Source organism: Callithrix jacchus, chromosome 1, assembly GCF_049354715.1.
Source record: "Callithrix jacchus isolate 240 chromosome 1, calJac240_pri, whole genome shotgun sequence".
Lineage (NCBI taxonomy): Eukaryota > Metazoa > Chordata > Mammalia > Primates > Cebidae > Callithrix > Callithrix jacchus.
The window spans coordinates 156360967-156379345 of record NC_133502.1 but is presented as its reverse complement, the minus strand read 5'-3'; the positions used below and the strand labels follow the sequence as shown (position 1 = coordinate 156379345).

The 18379-nt window shown below is 42.3% G+C and overlaps 1 long non-coding RNA gene across 1 annotated transcript in view; it reads left to right on the top strand.

Moving 5' to 3' along the window:
• Positions 1-15544, top strand: part of LOC118143698 (uncharacterized) — a 31090-nt gene extending 15546 nt beyond the window's left edge. Inside the window, exons 3-4 of the long non-coding RNA XR_004728034.3 lie at positions 11421-12286; positions 12549-15544. This is a non-coding gene — a long non-coding RNA (uncharacterized LOC118143698). The remainder of the gene's footprint in view (positions 1-11420; positions 12287-12548) is intronic.
• Positions 15545-18379: the final 2835 nt, after the last annotated feature.

The following is an 18379-nucleotide window of genomic DNA, read 5'->3' as shown; positions in this document are numbered from 1 at the left end:
CATACACTCTCACTACTTCTTTAAATTCAGAATCTTCTGGGGACTTCAGAGAAGTGGATGAGTAACTCTACCATATCTCTAGCAGCGTTCTTCCCTTTCTTGGCCCAAAGCTGAAAAGAAAGTTCACTAAGGTAGCCCAGGAGGCTGGCCAGTGAGGGTGGCAGGAAAGGACATGCTAGTGTTTTTTTCTACATGGCTATTCACAGCAAGGAGCAATTTTTCTCCTTCGTAGCCCAACATAGAACAGTCAGGAAGTTATCTGAGCAGGATGTCATGGATTTGACGCCAACATACGCCAGCACCTCTCCAAGAGTGTATATTTGAGAACCACTAATCTGGTCCAGCCCTCTCATTTTGCAAATGAAGGAACTGAGAGGCCCAGAGACCAACCTATCCTGACACAAAGTGGATTAAGGGAACCCCAGCCAGAACTGTGGAAATCAGTCTCATCTTTTTTGCTGTCAAGATAGTTTTGGCTTTTTGCCCTAATTCAGGTACTGTGGGTAACTTTCTGGTACCGGAGAATTCATGCCCACTTTTGGGTATCATTCTGGTTAAGTGGATGACTGTCTCTCAAATTTGATTAATGACCGAAGTATACTAAAGCTGTGTCTTTTCTTGAGCTTAAAATTTTTCACACACACACACACACACACACACACACACACACACACACACACATTCATAGAGAGAAAAATCAGCCTTTCCTGAACCCGCATTAAGACTGAAGGCCTGGCCCTGAATCCAAGGCCACAGGTCCTGCGACCCTGCTGCCTATGAATAGATGTCTCTGGATTTGTCTGGATATTGACAGTGGCACCTTTTTTTAAACACAAGCTTCAGGCCAAGCTCTGTGCTCATCATTCTACATTTATGATCTCCTTCATTATTACTCACAAGGTCCTATGAGATTGAAATTATAGCATCCATTTTATAAATAAGGAAAACGATCCCTAGCAAGCCTCCGTGACTTTCCCAGAGGCACACAACTGAAAAGTGATAGAGTTTATGCATGAGTCCTTCTGCTAGATCCCAGGGCTTCCTAGGCTGATATTCCATGTTCTCCAAGACCCGGCACAGGCCCAGCATGTGGAAGGTGCATTGAGAGCCCTTCCTGGATAAAGAGAAGATGCTGTCCCTCCACCACCACTCCATCTCCAACATGATACACAGAATGTCCCATTAAACCATCTCCAAGGTAATTTATAAAATGTCACATTATATGTATGCTATGACTAAAAATAATTGCCACACAGACTCAGGGTATGCTAGTTTGTGACACTTTTTGGTTTTTTTTTGAGACCGAGTCTTGCTCTGTTGCCCAGGCTGGAGTGCAGTGGCACAACCTTGGCTCACTGCAACCTCTGCCTCCCGGGTTCAAGCGGTTCTTCTGCTTCAGCCTCCTAAGTAGCCAGGACTATAGGCACGCACCACCACGCCCAGCTAATTATTGTATTTTCAGTAGAGACAGGGTTTCACCATATTGACCAGGCTGGTCTCGAATTCCTGACCTCATGATCTGCCCGCCTCTGCTTCCCAAAATTCTGGGATTACAGGTGTGAGCCACTGTGCCCAGCCCAACACTTTTAATTTAAATACTTGGTGCAAGTTTGGTTTGAGGCCTGGTGATGTCTTGAATCTCTCTCATGGCCAAAGGCCAAGCCAGGCTGCCTTCTCCTATTCTCGAGCAATTGATTATTTGGAAGAAATTGCTGGTCCAACATGAACCCTTGCTGCACTTCCTCTTGCAGCGTTTGGTTCATGGTTCCAGACAACTGAGATCATTTAGAAGTTTGATTTTGACATCAATCATATTTTCTATCCCTCCCAGCTATATGTCAACCACACATGTGATAAGCGGACTTAATATGTCTTTGTCCAAATGGTTGGTACCAAATATTAAACAGGGCTAAGGACATTTCTTCAGGACATACCTCTGCCATGATTCCGGTGCATTTGCATGGATCTTTATTTCAGCATTTGTCCCTTGACATTATCAAGTTTTAAAAATTTATCTTGAATGCAAGCTCTTCAAGAGGTGAGCATTGAGATTATGCTCCTTGTCATTCTCACTGGGCACAATACTGGGCACTGGAGAAAACTCAGTCAATGTTGCCCAAATGCTGTGACAGACAGAGTCATTGATTTGGTGTCAGAAGATACAGGTTCAGGTCACAGATAATCCCCTTCCTGCACACAAATTTTTTTGTCTTCCCAGGGACTCCATTTCTCTGTTCAAAAAATGGGGCTAAGGATCTTTGCAGGCAACTTCATTAGGGTGTTGCAGAGCTCAAACAAAATAATGGATACAAATGTGCTTGTTCACTCACCCCTGTTCATTCTTTCATGTACACATTTCTTTAACCTGAAATACCTCTCTTCTCTTTCCCATCAACACCACACTCACCATGTTCTCCTTCCTCTGCCTCTCTGAGTATCCTTCCCTGACCCCCTGAGTAAGCCACCACCATCTCCTCTGAGCTTCCACAGCACCTTGCAGATCATGAATCATCCCATATGTTTTCAATTGTCTGGTTACTTGTTCTTCTTCCCCTCCAGGGGATGATCTTGGAAATCCAGAGTCATATTTTAGGTATCTCTATCTCTGGCACCAGCACAGAAACACAGAGGACATTCAATAACAGGTTTATGGAACTAATAGGAATGATTGCCAGCTGCAAAGCTGTCCTGCTCTTGCCTTAATGATGGCTGCATAGAGTGGTGTAGCTACAAAGGTCTTTGCTCAGGACACTGCCAAGTATCACCAGGAGCACAGCCCTACTGGGCCTGGACAGTTTTTGCTTGTCCTAGGGGACAGACAAAGGTAGTTATGATGGACAAAGCCAGCCCCAACGCTCTATGATAACAAGTATCATATCTCTTATTACCATGATGGCAGGCTGGGTTCTTCAGCAATCAGACGCTGAGAGGGAAATTTGCACACAAGAAGTTTACTATGGAGGATCTTTGGGATCAACTCCAATGGGATGGTGGGAGAAACAGGACTGGGCAGATAAGGAATTCAAACTGCAACGCACTGGCCACAAAAGACTCAGCTGGTCCTATGGAGAGGTCTAGAGATGGGGATGGTCCTTCAGAGTTGCCCCAAATTGAGACAAGAGAGTCAAGCTTCTACCAACACCTTCCCAACAACCTGTCTTTGAGGAAGGCTGCCCATGTAGAGAGGTAAAACATTGAGCTAGGCATTATCTTCCAGTGAGAACATTTCCAGAGAGGAACCCAGCTGAGAACCACCAACATTTGCAGCTGCTGGAGATATGTGCACTGAAGTCCTGAAATGCAGAGTGCCTATTCCATTGCTTGTGCCTAATGGTGCCTGGCTCATTGTAGTTTGCCAATTAGTTAGTACTCCTTGTGTGAATGAAGGACTCTGTGGTCAACATCAGACAGAATCCGGTAGGTTCTCTGTGGGACTTCCAACATCCAGTCAGTCTAGGAACCTTTCAAGTGTTCGACCTCCCTGTCAGGGATCAGGAAAAAGGAAAAAAATTCCCCTTCCCTTGAGAAGAGAGACAGCCACACACAGAGCCAGTCTTACCCAGGGTGAGGATTTTAGATGGGCAAGCTCAGAGCATGGGAAAAGCAGACAGATTCTTGAAGGTGTCTTTGAAGTTGAGGCCTGAAAGACAAGAAATAGGCAGCTATTAGGAAACTAATGCAGTATAAGCCAGCGAGGCTGGCATAAGAGACCATCACAGGGACAGTAAGGTGATAAAAGCCAGGCCAGGTTCTCAGGGCCTTAAGTGCCAGATGACATATCCTGGACCAGATCCTGATATCAGCAAGGCCATGGTAAGGTTTTCAGCAGAAGAGTGACAGGCCAGGCTTTCCTTCTAGAAAGAACACAGGGTTTATTTCCTTGTGTCATTTTTCCATTTGGGGTTCTGTGGGGAAGGACCAGCCACCCAAGCACATGCCATACGCATGGCTTCTGCCCAGAGCACAACATAAACTCTCCCTATCTGAGAGGTTGAAGGAGCTGCTGTCTCTCCTCTCTCTCAGGAGGAAGGGCACACTCTTTCCTTGACACCCAGGGCAGTGAGTTCCTGAGGGTGTGACCCCAATGAAAGGAAACCCAGAGAACAATACTGTAAACACAGAGAAATCATGGCAACTCTTTACATATTACATAGTGGGAAGAGCACTGCCTGAGGAGTCCACTTGGGCTGGCTTGTAGTCCCCTCTCAGCCACCTACTGAATTTGTGGTATGGGCAAATCACCAACCCACATCTATAAAGTGAGAATGAGAATAAAACCTCTCTCGTGATGAGGACACACAAACTAACCCAATAATGAGACATAGCTTTATGCTTATCAGATTGGCAAATATTTTTTGAAAGATAATGATCAGTACTGATGAAGGTGGGTAATACAGGTTGGCTCATTCACTGCAAGTAGGCATGGTCACTCGGAATAAATAATTTCAGGAAACATCAAGTTTTGAAATGTGCATATCTTTTGACCCAGAAATTTTGCTTCTAGGAATTTATTCTAAGGATGTAATTAGAAATACATGGGGGAAATGTATGTTAAAGTATATTCAAGAAGGCATTATTTGTGAGTGCAAAAATGAAGTAACTTAATGTCCATCAATATCTATCAGTTGGAAACCATATCACATCTTATGTTATTATTATATTAATAGTATTAATAAAGTATAGCACACCTTTACATTGGAATATTATGCAGCAGTGAAAATTGGGCTTACAAATTTGATTTATTAACATAGAAAATGCTTATAATCTAATGCTTAAACAGAACAAGAATATAAAGCATTATATTTCAATCCCAATTTTGTAACTATAGAAGATGCTAAAAAATATAATCTGTTATTATAAGATTGGGTTTGAAATATAATTTCATAGTTTTTCACTTACCATCTGCTATAAGCAACTGATTTATCAACATATTAACAGTAATGATCAATCAGGGTACTAGGGAAGTTCTAATTTTCTACTCCTTTTCAAAAAGCATTTCAGGCATTCTACAATTATTGTTTCTATATCCATAACCAGTAAAACAAAAACACAATTTTGAATAATGACAATGTGTACCTCTCAGGACTGCTATATTGACAACACACATGAAGGAGCCCTGTAAACAGTAAACCCCTCTATGTACATGAAGATACATTTCTTCCTGAACTCTGCATCTCTCTTTACTAAAGCATCTCAAAGTCAGGGGAGTAATTCATTCTGAGGCCCTGGTACCCTGGAAAGATCTCTGGTAGGCAGTCGGTACTTCCTTGCAGGGTGCTGTCCCAGCAGTCTCCTGAGGATGACTCTTAGCTCTCTGCCTCATCTTCCTGTTTCTTCAGCCCGCTGTCCTTTCCTGGTCAGGTGCTGATCACTTCCCACCTAAATGGCCATACCAGCTCTATTTCTGTTTTTTCTGTCTTCTGGATCCCAGTCTCTTTCATCCACCATGCTGTAGCCAAGGCCACTGTTCTGCTGTGCATCTCTGACCATGTCACTCCAATGTGGTTGTCACAGGAGACAGTTTGAGCTTGGTTTAGAGTAGAAAGCCATGCATAATCTAAACTCCATCTAATTCTCCAAGGACATCTCCTGCTCCTCCTTCATGTCTGCAAACACAACCTTGGTCCCAGCCAAATTATGTTAATTCCCTAAACACTCCATTCTTTTTTTTTTAGGCCCCCATCTTCCTGTAATAATCTTTTTCCTGTGTTCACCCAGCAAACTCCTCGTCAGCCTTTTCTAGGCATTCTCTATGGAGTTGACTTCTCTCTACCTCCCATCTCATACCCAATGATGTATTTTGTGACACAGGCAATACTTCCAATGCAGGGTCATTATTTTTTAAAAATTAGTTAAACTCAGTGTTTTATTTGGAATTTATGAGTTTGTCATCAATGTTCTCTTTTAGTTCCAAGATCCAGTCTGGCTTCCACATAGCATTTAGGAGGACTTCACTTTTATCAACTTACTTCATCTTCACGGTAACCTATGAGGCAGACACTATCATTTTTTCCTTTTCACATTTGAGGGGACTGAGGCACAGAGAAGCTAAGCAATTGGTTAAAGTCACACGGTCAGTAGGAAAAGTAGAATCTGAATCCAGTAGCCTGGCCCCAGAGCCTTTGTTCTTTTCCCTTAGGCTGTACTGCTTTTCACACACACAAAAGTACCTGACATTCTAATACACCACTCTAATTTTAACTTTTATTTCTTTTTCTTTATCTTATTCTAATAAAAATTCAATGACATTTCTGCAACGACTTCTCCCCAAACCTTAAAGAGTATATACGAGGGTTAAAATGAGAAGTTCGACCAATTGCCTGAGAACAGTTGGAAACCATATCACATCTTATGTTAGTGTTATAATGACTGTATTATTTGCATTTACTCTCTTATGACATCTAAGAATTATAATTATGGGGCTTTAAAAATTAATATATCATAGGTATATATATTTGGGGGATACACATGATATATTGGTACATGTATCCAATGTATAACAGTCAAATCAGGGTAACTGGGATACCCATCACCTCAAACATCTATCTTTTCTTTGTGTTGGGACCATTACAGTTCTTCTCTCTTAGCTCTTTTGAAATATACAATAAATTATTATTAACTCTAATTTCCCTATTGTACTATCAAATACTAGAACTTGTTCCTTCTATCTAATGTATTTTGTTCCCTTTAACCAACGTCAAGTGTAGTCTTTACAGCTCTGTCTTCTCCATTGAACAAGCTTCTTGAGAAGATATCTTACTCACCTTTGAAACCTTGCCACTTCCTATATGTCCAACAGTCCAGGGATTTCTTAACATTTTCTTAATGAATTGTGCCAGAATTTCCCCCTTGGCACATAGTAAATCATACCTACATTTGTTCTGATTTCTCTGTAATGTTGACTTCACAAAGTTTCCAAGCACCCAAGCTATCTCTCACAGTTGTCATCTGGAGGACCAGGGAGCTTTTGGGGGATAGCAGAGCCCCTCAATTACCAATTCTGACAACTCTCATTTGAGCCTGGGGCTCCCCATGCAAACAGACAGTTGGCATGTGATCGCAGAAGAAATAAAAGTATATTTCTATTAAAACCATGTTCCTTAAGTTGTCACTGTGAATTTATATTCCTCTGGCCCTTGCCAAGTTGGCTCTAGGCTCCACCCTGTCCTGAAATTAGAGCATTCTTCTCACAGCCCCAGGAGACGCCTACAATGCCTGAAGATTGAAAACAGAGCCTGAAACATGGATTTGCGAATTTGTGGAGTCCAAAGAATCACCGACCTGTATAACCTGCCCCAGATAACCTAACTTCCCTTTCCACCTCTGATTAGAGCTTTGTTAGAATAGAAAAGTTCACTGCTTAAATGATAGTCCCACTACCCAAGAGAATAGGTAGAAAAGCTACCCACTACCTATCCTGGGGAGAATCAGACTACCCACTACCTATCCTGGGGTAAAACAAAGTACTACCCACAGCCAGTGGGTTTTGGTCTTTGGGCAGAACCAACTACTGGGTATGTGTGCATTTAAACATCGAATTTAGTAAAAACGAGTGATTATTGGGCACCTACGATTTATAAGCCCTCTTGATGGGTCTAGTGAGGGATGAAGGGTTGAGCCTGATAATGGAATAGGATAAGTATTCGGAGCCTTAGAAAGCACTTTGTGTGTGTCTATGGGCAGTGTGGGGTGGTAGAAGAAGCACAGGTTTGGTAGCTAACCAGATTCAGGTTCAAATGCAAGTTTAGCCAGGTACCATAGACAAAGTACTGCATGTTTTAGAGCCTTCCTCAACTGCACAAAAGGGGCTCCAACAGCCCACTTCACATAGGAGTTAGATGGAGATGAAATGAGATCCAGCATGTGCGTTCCTGGCCTGCAGTAGCTCTAGTCTTCTCCCTTTCACTGTCAATCAGCTGAGACTTGATGACATCGCCAATAACCCTGGGCAAACATTCACAGGTCCCAAGAGGAAGTGTCAGGAAGGGAGGCCAGCCCCTGCCGAGGGGAAAGACTTTGTTTCATTCTTTCAGTTTTTAGAGGTTTCTCTTCCTGTCCAGTGACCTTGAGACTGCCTGTCCTTGGACTTAGCAAATTCTCTATTAGTTCATTTGGATTAAAATTTCTTTCAGCCTGAGAAGTTGAGCTGGGTTCTCTCAAAGTGGGAACTGAGAAGGATTGCTGTTGTGAGGGCTTCGCTGCTGAGGACCTCTGCTCCTTGCCAGACCACAGAGTGTGCAGGAAGAAGCAAATGAATGAGCGGGTTAAAGGTGGCTTTTTTTTGCAGAGGGGCTGCTGCCCTGGCTGGAGGTCTTGAGCGGTACAGTCAAGCTTAGGGAATCTCGACTCAGACTTCAGAGAGAAGCACATATAGCAGCTGGTCCATGTCTCTGTGTCTTCTTTCATTTTATATGTAAAGGAAACCAAATTTCCAAATCTCTCTATAAAGCAGGGACATGGGCCTCTTTTCCTTTTGTGATACTTCTTTTATAATTATTATTATTATTATTATTATACTTTAAGTTCTGAAGTACATGTGCAGAATGTGCAGGTTTGTTACATAGGTATACACATGCCTTGGTGGTTTGCTGCACCCATCACCCTGTCATCTATATTAGGTATTTCTCCTAATGCTGTCCCTCCCCTCTCCCCCAACCCCCTGACAGACCACACTGTATGATGTTCCCCTTCCTGTGTCCATGTGTTCTCCTTCTTCTGCTTCTACTTATGAGTGAGAACATGTGGTGTTTGGTTTTTTGTTCCTGTGTTAGTTTGCTGAGAAGGATGGTACCCAGCTTCATCCCTGTCCCTGCAAAGGACATGAACTCATCCTTTTTTTATGGCTGCATAGTGTTCCATGGCGTATATGTGCCATATTTTCTTTATCCAGTCTATCATAATGAGCATTTGGATTGGTTCCAAGTCTTTGCTATTGTGAACAATGCTTTCGTGGCACTTCTTACCGCAGATTCGACTAAGCATAAATAGTATACTATTATCTTCTTACAGTCAAGCACGAGGAGTTTAAACAGCATAACACACTGACTCTCAGAAGACTAGAAAGTCGATGTTGGCTTAACACCTAAGGGCTGGGAGGCTTTGAAATAGCTCCTTAAATGTCTCATGACTCAGTATCTTCATCTTTCAACTGGGCACAATAACATCTACCCCCCATCCCAGGTTAGTTGTAGATTATGTAAGTTGGGGTATACAAAGAATCTGTCACATAGCAGACACTCAATAAATGTTAGCTTCTCTCACAACTCTGAACCCATGACATTGAGTAAATCATTTAATGAGTGTTAGAATTTCTCTCTGGCAAAATTAAGCCCATTTGCCTCTTTCTACGTCTGGAGGCTGATTTGAGAGGTTAAATTGATAGTGAAATGAATGTACTTTGTAAATGGAAAGCACTAAGGTATACTCAGTTTTATTGGGATGGCTCTTTTAACCATGCGGGAATGACTCAGGAGGAGAGGAGAGAGAGTGCGTCCTTATTAAAGACTCATCCCTTCAATCACCCCTTAGATCTGAAGCCACTTTAGAAAGTCCCACCTTTGCTTGGACTTCTAGACTAATCAATTATTATCAAAGAGCTGGAGAAAAGATTCAGGCTTCAGTTGCTGTTGAAGTCAAAACCATGTTGGCTACAGGGCCAGTGTCCAACCCTTTAAATGTCATAAAGCCTCAAAGAAATAAAAACTGGCAAAGCCTGACGCCAGCTACATGATTAACTGGACAAAGCCTATGCACTCTGAGCCACGAGATCAAAGAGAATACTCTTTCCAACACATAAACCCTCTTAGAGAATTGAAACATGATTCATCCTAACAAGCCACTTAGGAGTCAGGTAAGCAGACCATCCCCTGCCTGAGGAAGTAGAGGCAGACAAGTCCCAGACAGGAGAGTGATGGAGTCACAATTAAGGACCTTCATATTCAGAGGCAACATGTTCATGACCCGAGACCAGAGCCCAAACAGCTAACCTCTTAAGAAAATCCTCCCTATATTTTCAAAGTAGTGAGATCCTTGAGGGCAGGGGTGTCTCTGATTCAGCTGACATCCCAGTTTTTAGTTGAAAGCCTCACATCGATTGAGTCCTTAGGGATCTAGTTTTTATGCTTGTGTCAGAAAAAGGCTTCACTATAAACTCACAGCTTAGCTCTAACTCACCTACTAAGGCTCCTCTTCTCTTTATCATTCCTACAGAAGAAAAGATAAATGAATGTAGACAAATGTGCTTGCAAGTCCTCTCCTGAAATAATCGAAGAGGCTCCAAGCCATTGGAATAGGGAGATGACTAGAATACATGGCATCATTATCTCTCTTACTAATCAGGAGATGTTAGGAATCGAATGTTCGTGTTCTCTCAAAAGTCATTTGTGGAAGCTTTAATCCCTAATTAATGATATTTGGAGATGCAACCTTTTGAAAATGATTAGGATGAGACGAAGTCATGAGGGTGCGGTCCTGGTCCAATGGGATTAAGGCTCTTTTAATAAGAGACACCAGAGAGTTTGCTCACTCTCTCCCAAGTGTAAGCACTGAGAAAAGGCTATGTGAGCACACAGGGAGCAGGTGGCTGCCTGTAAGCCAGGAGAGCCCTCACCCAGAAACCAATAACGTTGACACCTTAATGGACTTTCAAGCTCCAGAATTGTGAGAAAATAAATTTTGATAGTATTTTTATGGCACCCCAAACTGACTAAGACAGGAGAAAAAGAGAAGAATTTTTCCCTAGCATTTGACAAAACTTCTTCCCAATTGTTCAAGCCAGAAACCTAGGAGTCATCTTTGATTCCTCCAAAGCCTTCTGTCTTCCTCACCTAAGCAATAGCAATGTCTTTTAAAAATCTCTCTCCAGCTGGGCGCAGTGGCTCACGCCTCTAATCCTAACACTTTGGGAGGCCGAGGTGGGCAGATCACAAGGTCAAGAGATTGAGACCATCCTGGCCAACATGATGAAACCCCGTCTACTAAAAAATACAAAAAAATTAGCTGGGCATTGTGGCGTGCACCTGTAGTCCTAGCTACTGGGGAGGCTGAGGCAAGAGAATTGCTTGAATCCAGGAGGTGGAGATTGCAGTGAGCTGAGATTGCGCCACGGTACTCCAGCCTGGCGCCTGGTGACAGAGCAAGACTCTGTCTCAAAAAAAAAAAAAAAAAAAAATCTCTCTCCAACCTGATTTACTCTGCATCAGGATTTCTCCAGGTCCTCGCCATCCCCAGAGCATTTGCACTAGATCAGAAGAGTTTCAAAAGTTCCCATCTCTAAGCTGTCTGGCGTACTTAAGACACATAAATTATGCAGACGTATGGAAAGGAAGAAGGAAATAATGAATACATTAACTTGTATCCTGTGCCAGGACTGCATGAGGTATATAATCTCAATGAGTCTTATACATCTCTCCTTGTTTCAGGGTGAGGAGATAGGGATACAGAGAAGGAAAATGACTTGCCTAGGATTACATGCTGGTAAGAAGAGGAACTATAGGAAGATCTGGGTGTCGGTTGCAAATTCCATACTTGCTGCATTACAGCGTGCACGGTAATGACCATCTGGGCCTGGGCCTGGGCCTGGGCCCGGAACACTGGCATGTAGTTGCTGCTCAACAAAGAGTAACACCACCAGCTAACCAGGCACAGTGGCTCATACCTGTAACCCCAGTATTTTGGGAGGCTGAGGCGGGAGGATTGCTTGAGCTCAGGAGTTCAAGACCAGCCTGGGCAATATAGTGAGACCTCATTTCTACTAAAAAGCAAAACAATTGATTTTGATGGTGTGCACCATCTTTGAACTACTGGGAGATCAAAGCTGCAGGAAGCTTGCTCGTGTTACTACATTCCAGCCCGAGTGGGACAGTGAGACTGTCTCAAAAACAGAAAAAAGGAGAGAAGAAAAAGAGCCAAACACCGTGCCCCACCATGTGCTGGGTGATGCCCCATGCCTGTGCACTCTCACCTCAACTGAGTACAGTAGTATTACCTAATTGCATAGAGTTAGAGGTTAAATTCCTCTTCTTTTTGCATATGTTTCATCAAATGGAATGAAAAACCTCATTTTTCCTAAGGGTTAGTAGATGGTCAGACAGCTGATACATCCCAAATCTAGCTTCCTCCTACTCTTTTTTTTTTTTTTTTGAGATGGAGTTTCACTGCTGTTACCCAGACTGGAGTGCAATGGCACGATCTCGGCTCACCGCAACCTCCGCCTCCTGGGTTCAAGCAATTCTCCTGCTCAGCCTCCTGAGTAGCTGGGACTACAGACGTGAACCACCATGCCCAGGTAACTTTTGTTTTTTAGTAGAGATGGGGGTTTCACTATGTTGACCAGGATGGTCTCAATCTCTTGACCTCATGATCGACCCACCTCGGCCTCCCAAAGTGCTGGGATTATAGGCGTGAGCCACCGTGCCCGGCCCTCTCCTACTCTTAAGACTGATGCTTCGGACTTGGGACTTTGCCAAGCATCCTCCTGGAGGCCACTGTGCCGAAGCTAACAAAACATTTTTCTTTTTCCATGTGGCTGCATCTCTGCTGGAACTGAGATTGGTGACTGAGGAGGGGACTTAGAGAGTATCAATTTGAAACTGCTTATCTTCTGACTGCTGCTGAGCTTCATGTGCTGCGTTCCCCGTCCAGCTACCTGGAATCCTGGAATTCTGTGTCCTGAGGGCACTTAGGAGAGCAGAGGTGCATGGTTGGATGTAATGCTACACCCTGGGCAGGCTGCTCTTCCAATGATCATGTAGCCACAGATTAGGAGTTCCAGAAGGCACCCTTGGCTCAATGCAATTTCCAAAGCCAGACAAGAACAGAGGGAGAAATTCTCTCTAGAGAGCAACTGAACTGAGTATGTTTGGAAGTAGTGGGTGAGATGATGGTTGCTACTGAGTTCAGGCCATAGGATTTTAGGGATCAGGAACTTGCCTTCAGGGTAGCCAGATAAGAGGAGCAGTAGCCTCTGTATTTACCTTTTGACTGCTAGATGTTCAAAATGACAGCCAGGACTCCAGTGAGGCTGCAAGTGCCGGAGGGGTTTTCCCTAGGAAGCTGGAATAACCAAGGCTCTCAAAGTTAAAACTAAAACCGCTCAGATGTGGAAGGTACAACTCAACCCTTTAAGTGAATAAATGATTCATAGCATGCAGGTGGGGTTGGCTCTGCCCTTTCATTTTCAACTATCTTCAAGCCCCTAAGGAGATACCTTTTCTGAATTAAAATCAGGAGAAAAATACCTAAATTATCTTATCCTCCGTTGTTCTGTAGTGCTTTTTCCAACCCTTACCAAAAGATGGAGATCTCTTTTATAAGTGGCAACTCCCTTTGCTAACAGAAGGGGTTGCTTTCATTTCTAATAACGGCATTCATGTTCACTGGGAAACAAGAATGTATTGAACATAGCACCAACTTTGGAATTACATGGTCTGAATTAAATTCTGTCTCAAGGCATCATGCTGTGCAATATTGGGCAAGTTCCTTTACCTTCCTGAGTCTCAGGTTCTTCACTGTAGAATGGAGACAATAACAACAGAAGCTAAAATGTATTGAGCACTTGAATGTTGCAAATCACTTTGAACATTAGAGGGGCGGTTTAGCCACGCAGCCTCACTACCAAACTATTCACCAGGCAGTAACAGGGTATCCTGACAATTATAGATAGTTCTCAATGGCTTCCATGGCATTGTTATATTAGAGATTTCCTTTGGTTTTTCCAGTTGTTTAATGAGGTAGGTAGACCCAGTAGGGCTGATGATATCTGTTTTGAATGAAGAAATTATGCTCAGAGAGTTTAAGTGGCTTTTCTGAGGTCATCCAGCCTACAAATGAAGGACATGGATCTGAACCCAGGTAATCCCCACAATGCTATGTGCTATGCATGTGCTTTATAAATTTCTCATTTACTATGTAGAGTAGCCGTTCTCAACCGGGAGCAATTTTGCCTCTCAGAAAACATTCAGCAATGTCTAAAAACAGTTTACATTCTCACAACTAGGGGATGCAGGACTACTGTTTCTAGTGTGTAGAGGCTGAAATGCTATTAAACGTTCTACAACGCGCAGGTCAACCCTGTGCAGCAAGGAATTATCTGTCCCCAAATGTCAATGGTGCCAAAGTTGATACTGTAATACAGAGTAAAGAACTAATGCAAGTTGTTTACATTTTATGGATGATAAGACTGAGACCTAGAGATTACGTTATTTTCCCAGGGTCATTTAGGATATGGTAAAGCGGGGATTTAAAGCCAGAAAACTTGAACCCACTCCCCACTTCCTAACTACTAAGCTATACTCTCTCCAAGGAAATCTATATTGAATCCATCAAGGGCCTTAGAAGGCACTAAAAGGATACATACTACAAGTACATGTGGGGACTTTACCTACTCAGCCACAGAAAATATAACCCTAATCTAAATCTAAGACTTCAGAGTAGGGCCTGTCACCCCCATAATAGCTCAGCCCTTTATTTTTGTTATACCAAATAGTATACTTGTTTTATTCCAAAGGAAAGTCTAGCTCCTCCTCTAAAATGCCAATATTGTTAGTCCTAAATTCTAAATTCTAAAGAATTATTAAAGAATCAATTCTAAATTCCAAAGAAATAAAATGAAGGACCAAAAATGATGATTGATGAGAACATGACACAGGGCAAGAGGGCGAGAAGCCTGGGGCCCCAGAAGCATGTGTTCTCTGGCAGCTCTGGTTCTCAAGGGAGGGGGCTCTGTCTGCTGTTGGAGGTCATGGGATCTGACTTATCTGCATTGGAAGGAGGTGTGGGGTTACATGGATCCACCCATATTCTCTATTTGACCAGAAGGAAACCCCTCTTTGTTTCTGGATCACATCCCAAATGAGATCATTTGTAAAATAAGCAGTTTCAAATTGATACTCTCTTAAGTCGCCTCCCTCACCACCAATCTTCAAAGTTCTGGCCTCCATATCAGTAGCTTGAAAACATATATCCTACTATTTCATATATATAAATGGCAGGCATGCTTATGGATGGCACACTTATTTAGGTATGTCCCAACTTCTATGAAACTATAATCCATTGTGCAGATAAAGACATATATAATCAAAGGCACTACAACAGTCCTTGCCATGGTAACTTTTAATGAGCCATCTGCAGTGTGCAAACCCATGGGGCTGTGGGTTATGTTCAGTCCCCAGCCATGGATGTGTGAGATGGCTGTCCCATGGGCAAGGACACATGGAGCTAGCTGCTGGAGGAGATGCCGTTCTAGATGTTCAAGGAGCCGGGAATAGTCCCAGGTGTAGTCAATTAGGTAGGGACGACCCGCGGAGGCCCAACCCTGGATCCACTGTGATGGATAGAGCTCCAAGTAGCAGCCCCAAGTTCCCATTCCACAGATATTAGATATCTCCTTTCACTTGTGGATGATGAGATTTTTAGTAGTTTACTAGCTGGTTAAAGAGTGTCTTCTCTAAGAATGTGTATTATACAAATTAGAGCATCGTCATTATTCTGAAACCTTTACATTAAAAAAGTTCAGCTGGATTTGAAATCCATTTTTATTTTTACAAACAAGCCAATATTTACCAATAAAAAGGAAGTGCTATCAGGTTTCTTAAATATAATTTCAACTGTAGAAAATTTTGAATTGTTATAAAAATTATTAAACATTTTAATCATCTCTGAAAGGCTTCTGGTCTAGGATTAAGAATTTGAAGATACCATCATTAAAAGATCATGGTCAGAGATTATTTACAGTCATTTTAAGCAGAAAAAACCATATTTTAAAAATTTATGTTACCGTCATTCTCAGCAAACTGACACAAGAACAGAAAGCCAAACACCGTATGTTCTCACTCATAGGTGGATGTTGAACAACGAGAACATGTGGACTCAGGGAGAGGAGCATCACACACTGGGGGCAGTTGGGGGGCGTAGGGGAGAGACAGCTGGGGGTGGGAAGGGGGATGGGGAGGGATAACATGGGGAGAAATGCCAGGTATAGTATGCACCTAAAGTAAAATAAATATAAATTTAATAAATAAATAAATAAATAAATTTATGTTAACAAAAGCAAGCCTAATTTCTCATGAAAAAATTTAAAACTATTCATTGGGAAGTTTTATATAAATTTAACATTTAGGCCGGGCACAGTGGCTCACACCTGTAATCCCAGCACTTTGGGAGGCCAAGGAGGGTGGATCACGAGGTCAAGAGATCGAGATCATCCTGGTCAACATGGTGAAACCCCATCTCTACTAAAAATACAAAAAATTAGCTGGGCACGGTGGCGCGTGCCTGTAATCCCAGCTACTCAGGAGGCTGAGGCAGGAGAATTGCCTGAACCCAGAAAGCAGAGGTTGCAGTGAGCCAAGATCATGCCATTGCACTCCAGCCTGGGTAACAAGAGTGAAACTCTGTAAAAAAAAAAAAAATTAACATTTAATAAAAATTTTAAAACACTGTGTTTTGTTGTAATTACATCATATAAAGAAAAAAATAGTGATTAAAAAAATCAAGCCCTATATAAACAGACACCCCCAAGCTCCCCTCCCACCTGCTCTATTACACTGGACAAACATTCTTATTTTCTCTGTGTACTGTGGCATAAGAGTTTGGGAAGCACTGGAGTACAGACTGGATATGCTCTGGTTTGCCAGCTGTGTTTATGTGCTGCCACAGCTAAACTCTAAGCTCACTGGGCTGGGAAGTTGCTATTTATGCATCTTTGGGTATCCTGTGATCTAATGTAAATGATCACAGGATCATTTTTTTAAAATGCTTGTTTCAACATTTCTTCTCATATATAGGCTCATGATTCAAACTTGTAATAACCACAATAGTAGCTACCACTTATAGAACACCTAATGTATTCAGAGCATACCAAGTACCGCATAAACACTTTTCTGTTCTTTTAAAGAAAATATGTGATATTCACTAAAGCATATATGTTACATATCTGTCAGTTTCAAAGCTAATAATGTAATGAACCATTAAAGAATGATTATAATTCTCACCACAACCCTGTCGAAGGATGCATATTCTTTCCTCCTTCTTTACAATGATAAAAGTGAAGTATGGAGAGGATAAGTCACCACCCGAGGGCACAACACAAATAATGCCATTTATGCCATTGATACTTGACCAAATGGCTTAGATCAGCTTGTCTCAAAAATCTATAGATATCAGGCCAATGTAGGAAGCAAAGCCCTGAAAACTTCTTCCTCCAGTCACCAAGAAGAGAGAGAGAAAAGAAAAAGTATTTGTATAGATTTGATAAATGTCAGGAAAAGCTACATTTAAAATCTGGGAAATGGTCCTTGATCCCACCATAACTGCTTTAAAAGAAGAAAAGCCCGAGGCGGGTGGATCACGAGGTCAAGAGATTGAGACCATGCTGGTCAACATGGTGAAACCCCGTCTCTACTAAAAATACAAAAACTTATCTGGGCATGGTGGCGCGTGCCTGTAATCCCAGCTACTCAGGAGGCTGAGGCAGGAGAATTGCCTGAACCCAGGAGGCGGAGGTTGCGGTGAGCCGAGATTGCGCCATTGTACTCCAGCCTGGGTAACAAGAGTGAAACTCCGCCTCAAAAAAAAAAAATAAGAAAGAAGAAAAGCATAGGATGGAGGAAAAAGAGGAAGACAAAAAAAATGAGAAGGAAAAAGAGAGATTAATGCAGTCTGAGATAAACTTAATAATATAAACTGGAATTCTGATCATATTCTCAAGCCATGATTTAACAAAATGAAATGAAAATAACAGAGCTATAGAAAAGATATCCAATCACATGGGAACTTTTGAAAATCCGTACTTAATTATGTGTCAGTGAAGCCATCCAAGATCATCAACAAGATTTTCTATGACAAAAACACAGACCACAATGGCCTCACTTCCTTTTGTTTGATGGCATCCTGACCTACTTTGTGACACACAACTGGCCATCTTATGGGGTGAGACTTTCACCATAAGGGAAAAGGATAAAACTTCTCCCTCAAATCCCATCAGTTCCCTTTCCACAGGCACTATAGAATAGAAAGATGAGACTGGGTTCACCCTTTGCTGGGGAAGCCCTCAGATTGAGATGATCAAGAAAGGTAAAACAGAAAGAGACTATGGGGAAAAAAAAGTCTGGAGTGAAATTTAGTCTTAGGAGAGAACCAAAGAGATGTCAGGCAATGTCTTTATTTTCATACTATCAGTTCAGTACAGTGGAAAGGAAGGAGGATTCTGGGTATCAGACGAAGCTGGGTTCACTCAGTTTCAGGACAACTGAAACTTCCAGGGAAATTTAAACGTGACACTGGTGTCCCGGGGATGGGATGTGCCCAATGGCAAATTAGTAGGTCTAGATGTATGACCAACAAGGATGGCATCCATGAAAACCCAGAGGCTGGTAAGAAG